Source organism: Tupaia chinensis, unplaced genomic scaffold (genome assembly GCF_000334495.1).
Source record: "Tupaia chinensis unplaced genomic scaffold, TupChi_1.0 Scaffold000088_1, whole genome shotgun sequence".
Taxonomy (NCBI): Eukaryota; Metazoa; Chordata; class Mammalia; order Scandentia; family Tupaiidae; genus Tupaia; species Tupaia belangeri.
The window spans coordinates 7,413,595-7,425,022 of NW_006159550.1; positions in this window are offsets into that span (position 1 = coordinate 7,413,595).

Consider the following 11,428-nt stretch of genomic DNA (forward strand, 5'->3'; position numbering starts at 1 on the left):
GTTTTCAAGCCATCAGGTCCGGGACTCGAACTGGAGTGGACTATGTGGAAGTCCAACAATGTAACTATTACTCATCTGCTGGTCCCACCCAGTATGTTTTTCAAGCTGTTAATACCAGATGCGGCGGCTGGGGGACGCACAGGGGTGGCGAGGCCGCTGTGAGGACAGGGTGACAGGGGGCCAGGAGCCGGTCAAGCGGAGGCGGCAGCGGGGGTTGGGAAGGAGAGGGAGTGAGATGAGACCTCTGGGGCGGAGGCGGAAATGCGAATGTGAGCCCCCGTTTTCCTCCATGCTGGGCATAGCAGTCTAACCGTCGTGGGCTCACAGATTTGTTTAAGGAATCCGAGAACTTTGTTTCTAGATTTTATCCTCATCGGTTCTCCTAGGACATCCGTTTAGTAGACAGAATGGGTTGGGGGTCAGCGCGTGACCTAGTGGTTAAGTCCCTGGACTCCACACGGCGGGCCGTGGTCTGCATCCTGGCCTGGAGGTTTGAGAAGCACACAGGTGCACGTCCTGCCCACAGTCCCAGAAAGGCAGAGAATGGAGGAGGAGGGAGCGCCGTGTGACCACACCCCACCAGGGCATGGACTCGCCTACGCAGAGCCTGGCGTGACTGGGAACATGCCTGACACAGTCCATGAACATAGTTTATCAACGTATTCTATTCTTGCTAATATTTCACAACTGCCAGAAGGCACATGCACTTCCTAGAGACAGAGAGACAGAGAGACAGAGAGAGGGGGGAAGCACCCCGAGGGGGCGTGGCCACCATGTCCCCTCCTCCCTTCCCCAGGACTCTGGGCACGTGGGGACACGCCTCTGTGCGGTTCTCAAGCCGCCCGCCTGGGATGCAGGCCCTGTCAGCCGTGCGGGATCCAGGTCGCTAACCGCTAGGCTATGGGCTGGCCCCTAACCTGCTCTAGTTAATGAATAGATGTCCTCGGAGAACTAATGAGAACAAAATCAAGAAAAGTGTTCTCGGGGCCGGCAGGCAGCATGGTGGCTAAGGTGCTGGGCTCCAACATGGCTGACCATGCTTTGAGTCCTGGACCTGGCGGTTTGCCTTCTCTCTCTCTCTCTCTCTCTCGTCAAATTGAAGAATAATAGTAAGTAAATAAAATTAAATTAAATAATTGTTTGAAAAATGAAAGAAACACAGCTCTCTAATTCCTTACATAAGATTTGTGAGGTAAAACAAGCAAAGAAGCAAACATTTGTGAGTCTATGACAGTTAGCCTGGTGCACCGGCAGGGGGGGCGGTCACAACAGCAATGTCACTGTGTACAGGTCCCGCACCCACAAGAGACAGGGTCTGGAATGGCATCTAGCCACGCTCAGGTCCTGAGAAACAATGTGCCCGAAGCTCCACGACCAGGTGGGCCAACAGGTGGTGCAGTGGTTAAGGCACTCCAACATGACTGACCACGGTTCGAGTCCCAGACCCGGCAGCTTGAAAACCACAGTGGGTGAGTGTGCATAATGCCCCAAACCCTGTGAGGAGGGTGGAGAAGGGGTTGCAGCATGGCCACCCACAGAGTGTGACGTCTCACTTTCTGCCCGTCTCTCTCTGGTGAGCGCAGGTGCCCTATGGCAAGGCCTAAATAAATAAATAAATAAATAAAGCTCTACAAAGAGCATAGTTTTTCACAATAGCAGATTGATTCTTTCTGGAATAAGGCAGTATAGGGTGAGTCCCCCAGCAGTAAATTAGGCTTGTTCCTTCATGAGAAAGGAGGGAGAAAACAGCTATTCAACGACAAATTATCGTGATAATCCACTATTCCGGGAATGGGTGCTTTTAAAAGCAGCGTTGGGGGCACCGTGCAGGCGGGACACCATGGGGCGGCGCTGCCAGCTGGGCAGGGGAGGGGAAGACGCCAGCGTGGTGGGAAAAGGCACCCACCGGAAGAGCCCGAGCGCCCACGCTCAGAGCGGACCACAGACAGGATGCTGGCCCTCCACCTTGCCGCTCTCCCGACTCGCTGTTCTGAGCCGCTGCCTGCGATGTCGATGTGCAGAGCGAGACCCCTCTTCCCGGCTCGGGACTCGAGCCGACATCCAGGCACATGTGGAGCACAGTGGTGGCCCAGAAACTGTGGGAGGTCAAGGGGCACCCAGTCCCAGAGTCACCCAGATTAGTTGACGGCCCCCATGGCCTTCAAAGCCCAGGGAAAGCTCCTGACCCACCCTTCGAGGCCAATGCAGGTCTCCGGCCAGGTCTCCGGCCTGGCCTCTTCGCGCCTTCGGAAAGTGAATGTGTTCTTTCTTACCCTTTAAAACCGGCAAGAGAAGCAGCGTCGGTGAGGATGCGTCAGGTGCTGGGACAGTCACCAGGGTTTATGTTGACACCTTGAGCCCTAGTGCCCTCTACCCCCGCCACACTTGCAAATTCACCGGGGAAGTGATGGTTTCAGAAGGACTTCCTGTTGCCTCTTTTGGAATTGTGGACAGGAGTCAGCGGGGTGTGGAGTGAAGGTGGGCGAGGGCGGCATCTCACGTTACCATAGTGCTTCAATGTGACTTTCGATTTCGCTGAACCATTTCCCAGCGTGACAGTGCTGGAGAATTTTAAAAAGTCCTCAAATAACAGTTTTTTCTAAAGAAGAAATGAGATGGCACTTCAAGTCGCAGTGCTGTGTTTTGCTTTGGGGTTTTGCTATAGGGTATGTGCGCTCACCGGAGAGACAGAGAGAAAGTGAGAAATCAGCCCCTGGGGAGATGGCCACGCCACAATCCCACCTCCCGCACCCTCCTCCTGCGGTTTGGGGTGTGCTTGCACATGCGCCTGGCATGAGTTTCAAGCCTCCAGGTCTGGGACTTGGACCACGGTCAGCCATGTGGGAGCCCAGTGCTCAAACACCACACCAGCTGCTGGTGGAAGGGCCCAGAACATGGGAGAATCTGCACAGCAGCTGCAGGTGATCCCCACACGACACCTGCACGGGCGTGCCTGCGGTGCGTGCCTGGACCTGGCACCGAGGCAGCGTGAACATGGACCGTCCACCCACGGGAGCACTCCCCTGTCGGCATCAGGGCGGGGGCCTGCCACCTGGGCTCAGGAGTAAATAGATTACAGACTGAAGAAAATGTAACTCTATCCCTATATCGTTGCTTAAATAGTTAACAAACGCTACGTCTAGAACGATGGGTATTAATACACTGTGCGCTTTCTTTTTCTTTGCTTTTCTTGTTTAGTGTGCTACAGGTCATGTGCGCTTGCCAGAAGGAGACAGACAGAGACAGAGAGAGGGAAAGTGAGAAGTCACCTGAAGGGGGATGGCCACGCTGTAATCACTTCTCCATTTGCCTCTTGGATTTTGGACATGCCCTGGTGCCTGGCGGAATTTTCAGTGTGCTGGGATTGGAACTTGAGCTGGGTTGTGGGCCACGTGGGATCCAGCTGCCTTGACCACCACGCCACCTGCTGGCCCTCTTTATCAAAGCATTGGAAAACAAAGTTATTTTATACAGAAAACAAAATGGTAGTAATGCATACGACCCAAATACATTCTTGCCCTTTATTGTTTTTATTGATTCTACCACAGACCACTGAAATCGAGCACCGAGCGTCGAGGAGGCGAGGACCCAGAGGCTGCAGTGCCGAGGCAGGAGTCGGCCGTGCAGGACCCTACGTCCTCGCGCTCTTCCCTGCCCCAGCCCAGCAGCCTGGCGGTGCGTGCTCTGGCCTTCGTCACGTGTGCGAGGACCACTGGGGCCTAAAGCGAACGACTCATTACCTTTGAACTGGATGGTAAAGTTTTAAGAAAATGCCTTTTATTTTTTCTTAATTAGTTTCTTTATGGTAAACAAGTAAGATTAAAATCATGGCTGTGAATTAAAATAAATAAGTGGATGAATAAACTTGAATAATTTTTAAAAATTTTATTAAAAAAAATTAGAGGCTGACAAGTGGCATGGTGGTTAAGGGCACTGGCTTTCACATGGCTGACGGAGGTTCGAGTCCCAGATCTGGTGACTTGCTTTCTCAGTTTGTCTCTTTCTGTCTCTCTGTGGTCAAATTAAAATAAATAAATAAATGGATAAATAAAGTTAAATAAAATAATTTTTTAAAATTTTATTAAAAAAATAAAATCATGGCTGTGTTTCCAAACCTTTTCTGAAATCATTCTCTCCGCTAGCCAGTTTATTCGTGTGGCCAAGCGTCCGGTGAATAAGCAAAAGTCGGGAGAATCGGGCTTTGAGTCTAGCTGAAATAAGTGAAGGGCCAGCTCTGTAGCCTAATGGTTGAGGAGTCAAAGTTCCTCATGGCTGACCATGGTTTGAATCCTGGCCCCAGCAGCCTGAAAACACACCAGGTGTGTGAGTGTGTGTGTGAGTGTGTGTGTGTCTGTGTGTGCCCCAAATCCCGACAGGGTGGAGAAATGGAGAAGGGTGTGCCCACGCCCCACTGGGGAATGCTCTCTTCCTCTCTCTCCTTCTCTGTCTCTCCTTCTCTCCCTGGGCACTGAAAAAAGCAAATGAAAGAAAGACTGATGGTGAGTGCAGCAGAATGGACACATCTTGAAAATACAACGCTACATTGTTAAGAACGCGAATTGCAGAAAGGAACATCCACAGGGCACCACGCCTGTGCATGATGCATGCGCTGCACCGAGCAGAGACGCGTGGCCGGACCCTAACGACCAGGTGCCGACTCTGCCACAGCAGTGAGGAGCTCAAGAGAAGCAGATGTCACATGGCCCCTGCCGGTCGGTCCCCAACCTGCGGGGCCTGGAGCACTGCCCGCAGGGGTGCGATGGGCCGCAGGACAGCAGGACTGGACCGCCGGGTTCTCTGGAGAGGGTTCTCTGTCTCTCATCACGTGCACGTGCCCTGTCACAAACAAGAAAAAGATTGAAAAACAAAACAAGACACAGACAGGACAATAAATACCACATCTGGGGCGGTGTAGCCCCTAGGGAAGGATGGTGAGAATTAGAGGTGGCAGGAGGGTGCGAGGCTTTTCATCTGGAGCTGAAATGTTTTAAGGCCAGGAAAGTATTTTTAGCGGAGCGCGGGCAGGTCTGGAACACATTAGGGTCTGAGCTGGCTGGACAGCGGGTGCCGGGAGCTCGCTCTACTATCCCCTGCTTTCCTACACTCCGGAAACACTGCACGATTCCAGTGGAAAGACAGGATGGCAGGCGGGAAGGAGAGAAACAGGAAGGAAGAAGGGAAGAAAGGGCCGTGGGACTGAAGAGCAGCGAGGGGACTCCTGAGCACGCGGGAACGGCAGACCGTCTTCCCTCATGGGACCGAGGGACCCTGCTGCTGTGGGAGCCAGGAGAGACTGGGACAGGAGCACCCTCCCGGGCCTGGGTGGATCTGGGCGGACCTGGGTCCCCCCCACTGTCCTCGGCCTGGCAGACCTGGGGCCTGTACCGGTGCCAGTGTGTTTCCGCTGACCGGGCCAGGGATTCACACCTGGTGGTGGTCACCTTCCGGGTACAGCTGCGTGAGCAGTGCATGGCCGCTGCACGGTGGGACTGGCCCGTTAAAAATGACTCCTAGTTGTTGTTGACTCGCGTCTGTGTACGGATGAGGAATATCACCGAAGACTCCCGTACCCCAACAGAAGACAGCCCCGTGAGGTCCCCACTACATCTCTCACGCAGCACCCAGGCCTGACCCCAGCAGCCTTGGGGATAACGAAGGCTCTGAGGGGGTGTGACAGCTGCGGTTCGGTTCCCACACTCTGCAGTGACCTTGTTTTTGCTGGCAGATGGAGCTACCGACTGCTGGCAGCCAAAGGAACCGACCCTGCGGTGGTGCGGCCTGCGGGTGGCTGCGCCTTCCCTGGTGGGAGGGCCGCTCCCCTGTGGCCTGGCGGTTTCCTCAATCCTCACCCCATCTGCAGACCCTCTGTGAACTGCATGACTTGAAATGATTCCCAAACCTGGGATTCAGGATGCTAAACTGCCGTCCCCCTCATTTGTTTGAATATTTAAAATAATACGCTCCCTAACTTGTGGTCCTGTGTTTTCCTGAGAAGGTGAGACCGGCTAGAGTCCTGCCACCCACACCAGGTTCTGTATCTAGCCCTCTCTCTGTACTTTGTGGGTTCGAAAGTACGGTCTCGCTCTGCTTTTGTTGCTGTTTGAATTTTTTAAAATTTCAACAAATTCTCCCTTGTCTGCTTCCCTGAGCAGGCAGATTAGCAACTCAGTCATGCAGAGAATGTATTAAAGTACAGGGGCAGCAGCTCGGGCACCTGCTCTGAACCCTTTACACTAAGTTCTAGAGTTCATTTTCCCATAACGACTTTATTCAAAAGTATCTAGGCAAACAAAGAGGGGCACCAAAACAAAGATAAAAGTGGCGGCCAAAGATAAAAGTGGCGGCGGAAGATCGCGAAAGAGATCAGGAACACGGAGGAAGGCGGTGGGTTGGAGTGAGAAATTGAACTGGAAGGGCAGGCTGCAGAGGGCGCTCATCCGAGGTGTGCACACTGCAAATCCAGCGGCAAGCAGAAAGATCACCAATCGGGGTTACGTGTCTGTGCTGGGAGCAGTCCCGGGGTTAGCCCTGCCATCCCAGGGCGAGTTGAAGATTGCTCCTGCAGAGGCCACCTGCTCCCTGCGGGTCCTCTGTCCCCGTCACAGGCCCTGCCGGACATGGCCCCAGTTCTGAGAGGCCAAGGCTCCAAGAGAGAACGTACCATTGTCCTGGCCAGGGGTTACTTCTCCAATTTTACTTATTTTATTCTAGGACACTGCAAACAGACAAGATGTCACAGTGAGATAGGGATAGGAACTGATGGGGCCTTAAGGAGAACATAAAAGCTTCCCCTCCTCTCCCTGACGAATCAAACGCCCAGTCACAAAAGCTAGGACGCTGCCCGCAGGAGCCAAGCGGACTCCACCTCGATCTGGCCTGCAAACGCGGCCTCCCCAGTCCCCACCACGCTCCCCAAAGCCAGCGAGGCAGGGGAGACACCCAGTGGCGGGTGTGGCTGCCGCAGTGTCAGTGCGTCCCAGGGTGCCGGTATCTGTTTCCTGTTGAATGTGTTCATTTGCTTTCCAGGACACCACCACAAGTGGCTCCAAGAAGTTTGATAAGGCGCTGGTGAGTAGAAGCACGCACTTGGGCGCGCTCACGAATCAGACCCCAGTCTAGAACATGGCAGAATGTGCGTATAAACCCACACACACAATTGCTCCGTCTTGCCCTTTTACTCATTTTTATTTAATTTTATAATTTTTAAAAATTTGCTATAGGGGGACCAGCAGTTAGTGTAATGGCTATGTCGCTGGACTCCCATATAGTCGACCGCGGTTCTTGTCCTGGACCCGGTGGCTTAAAACTCATGCCGGACGCGTGTGCGTGCATGCCCAAGATCCAGAGAGGAGAATGGAGAAGGGATTGCGACCAGGCCATCCCCCTGGGGGGGGGGGGTGATTTCTCGCTTTCTGTCTCTATGTCTCTCTCTGTCTGTCTGGTGAGCACACGCGCCCTATAGTGAAAATCTCTCAAAAAAAATTGCTATAGGGAACGCGTGTCCACCAGAGAGAGAGAGAGAGAGAGAGAGAGAGAGCGAGCGCAAGCCGCCCGATCTGGGACTTGAACCGTTGTATACTATGTGGGAGTCCAGCGCCTTAAACACCAGGTCACATGCTGGCTACACCTTTATTTTCTTAAAGAACATTTTTTAAAAAACATGAAAGTAGATCCGTTTTTAAAAAGTACTAATTTTAATTTAGGAAAATAGTCTACATAAAGATGAATGCTTGAAACTTGAAAATGAAAGTGAAAATTGGAAAATGTCTCTCTGATCACCTGAACGGCTGGTAAATACATAACATTTCAAAAGGTAAGAGCTGGGAGGGCACTGGTTACCCTTCTAAAATGTATGTTTTATGCAAACATGAAAAATCCAAACTGAGAAAGAATTCTAATTGCTCCTGAATAAAGAGATAAATAACTTAAATTCTAAAAAAAGTTTTTATTATAAAAATAGTAAAATAAGTTCGGAAGGAAAAAAATAAAAATATAGATAAACAATGAGAAATAACATATCCACTACAATCTCACTCTTAATTTTTTGGTTTATATATTTCCAGAAAAACTTCTTCACTGTATGGACATGCTGAGGTTTAACCAGACTTCTTTTTTTCCCCCGATGATTTATTGATTCACAAAAGATCTTAAAATATTGAAATACTTTCAGTAGCAAGTGCAGTTGGCAGAAAGGTATCTATGAACGCATGTCTGACTGTAGGCATAGACCGCAGTAAGTGAATGTGCTATAACGTAGCACCTCGCGGGGGCCGTATAGCTTACTGTGGTCAATAAACAGGTATTTTTACACATTTTTCATGTCAAGAAATGTTTTAGTAGTTTTAATAATGTCAAGTTTTAGTTTTAATAGATCAAAATAAAAAATGTTAAATTTGCTTAACTCTTGTCAGGAAAAAGATTAGGATTCAGTTCAAACAGTAGGTAGATGAACCTATCAACAGTTCAAGAGAAGACAAAAATCCTAAAATCTGGAAAACAAATCATAAAAGAAAAGCAATAATGTTTTAGTCAAAAGTCATAAAATCCCTTTTCCCCCGTTCAGTCTCATGTAGTTAATCTCCCTTCTATTGAGTTTGCAGTGTTACTGTGGTCCGATCTTTCCATTTAAATTCTGCAAGTTAACATTCAACGTTGTTATTGAATCTTTCCAGACTCGTCCCTACCATGAAGTTGGCTATTTTCTTGGTCATTTCTTGTTCTCTTTTTTCTGTGCGTCAACTTTAGTTTTCCTCGGATAGCACTCCCTTCAGCACTTCTTGGAGAGCTGGTCTGGTGTTGGTAAATTCTTTCAGGTTTTGTTTATCTGAGAATGTTTTTGTCTTTTCTTCCCATATGAAAGATAATCTTGCCAGGTATAGAATTTTTGCTTGAAATTGTTTTTCATTTAACACTTTGAATATATTTCCCTTTCCTTGTTTCTGACGAGAAGTCTGATGTTAGCCTGATGGGATAGCCTTTGAAAATAACTTGACATTTCTCTCTTGCCAATTTTAGTATACTGCTTCTGTCTGCAGTTTTGGTCAATCTGGCTATGATGTGTCTTGGAGAAGATCTTCTTGGGTTGATTCTATTTGGGGTCCTTTGTATTTCCTGGGACTGGATCTTTGAATGCCTCTCTAGGTTTGGAAAGTTTTCTTCCAGGATTTCATGGAATAGATTATCAATGCCCTTATCAGTCTCTTCACCTTCTGGGATACTGATTATCCAGATGTTTGGGCGTTTAATGGTATCTAATATTTCTCGTCTATTATTTTCACTTTGGGAGTTATTTTCTCAGTCTTTTTGGTGAATTTTTCTAGGTCAGAGGTTCTATTTTCTACATCTGAGATTTGATCTTCTGCATGATCTAATCTATTTTTAATACTTTCCAGGGAGATTTTGATTTCCTGTACTACAGCCTTCATCTCTAACAATTCCATTGGATTCTTTTTTATGGTGTGTATTTCCTTTTTCAGATGGTGCAAGAACTCTCTCATCTTCTGGAACTCGTCTCTTTTCTCCTGCATCTTCTGGAGTTCCTTGTCTCTCTTCTCTTCCACCTCTGTTAGCTTTGTCACTATGAATATTCTCAACTCTTTATCTGACATTCCCACAAGTTTCATTGTATTGTCTGTGAAGGATGAGGAGTTATTATTTTTCCTTGGGGGAGAGATATTTTCTTGGTTTCTCATATTTCTTGTGCTCTGCAGTGGTTTCTGGTCACCTGATGGATTATACGTTTTTTCCTAATTTTTAGAGGTAGGTCTGAGGATTCAGAGGCGTGCAGGAGGTGTTCTGCAATCTCTCTGCAGTTCCATTTTCCTCCCTTTGTGCAGTAGACTGTGTGGGAATTGAGGGTTACTCTGACATAGATCATGGGGTCAGGAGGGTGAAGTCTGGGCAGAAGATCTGCAGTTGTCCTAGTCCCTGAGAGGGGCCGCTCAGAGCTCAGATGTAGCTCGTGATTGGCCTGTCCTGGCTAGATTGTGGGGTCAGGAGGGTGAAGTCTCCAGACTTCTTTTTTTAGAGAGAGATTTTTACCATAGGGCATGTGAGCTCACCAGAAAGACAGAGAGACAGAAAGCAAATAATCATCCCTCAGGGGGGATAGCCACTCTGCAATACCTTCTCCTCCTCTTGGGATTTTGGGCATGCATGCACATGTACCTGGTGTGTTTTAAGCTTCTGGCTCTGAGACTCGAACTGTAGTCAACAATGTGGGAGTCAGGCGATGCAGCCATTACACCATCTGCTAGTCCTTATTCAACCAGACTTCTACTGTTGGACTTTCTGTTTTCAATCTGGCTATTATTAAAAATCAATCCTCTCAAATAATTGCTTACATCCTTTTTGAAATTTGGGAAGATCTATTTAAAGCGAATAACTACCTCCATTTAAAAATAATTTTTGAATTGTGAAATATGAAATAACACAGAGGAAGGTACATAAAACTGTCAACCTAGGAAGAAGGCCGATACCTAATAAGTGGAATGAAAGGGGTTATTCGAGATAGGGCTTAGGACGTGTCACCTGAATGAGCAAGCATCTGGGTTCTCGTCACGTGCTCATTCAGGGCGACCAGGAAATTCATGTGGCAGGAGGGGGGCAAACAGAGGGGAACCACCAGCTGTTGGGAGTTTGGGCAGGTTCATTCGAAACAATGCCGGCCACTGGTGGGCTGTGCCCTTTCTCCAGGTCAGAGCTCAGGAGCACTGGAGAAGGAGGTGCACTCTGGTCCCTGTGCATCAGCGGTGTGCTCCCCGCTGACTCACACAGGGCTGCTGGGCAGCAGCATTAGTGGGGTGGGCGTAACGGGTCTCAGCCATGTGCTTGACTGAGGCCTTTAAGACTTAAATGGACCTTGTAGTCCAGACTCTGCTGGGTTGCTTTTGTTTCACACCACCTCCATATATATACATATATACACACATATACGCACACATACACATACACATATACATGCACACATATACACACACATACACACACATATACACATATGCACACATACACATATACACGCACACACACAGACACACATACACACATATACACACATACATGTATACACATATACACATACATATATACATATATACACGCATGCATATATACATACATATATACACACATACATACACATGCACACATATATACATGCACATATATACACATAAGCATATGCACATACACATATACATACACACATACATGTATATACACATATACATGTGTACACACATATACACACATATATACATGTACACATAGATATATACATATGCACATATATACATGCACATACACATATACATATATACGCACACATACATGTATATACGCACACACACATATATATACACACGTGTATACCTTTTTTTTAAATTTGCCAGAGGGTACATGTGCTCATCGCAGAGAGACAGAGAGA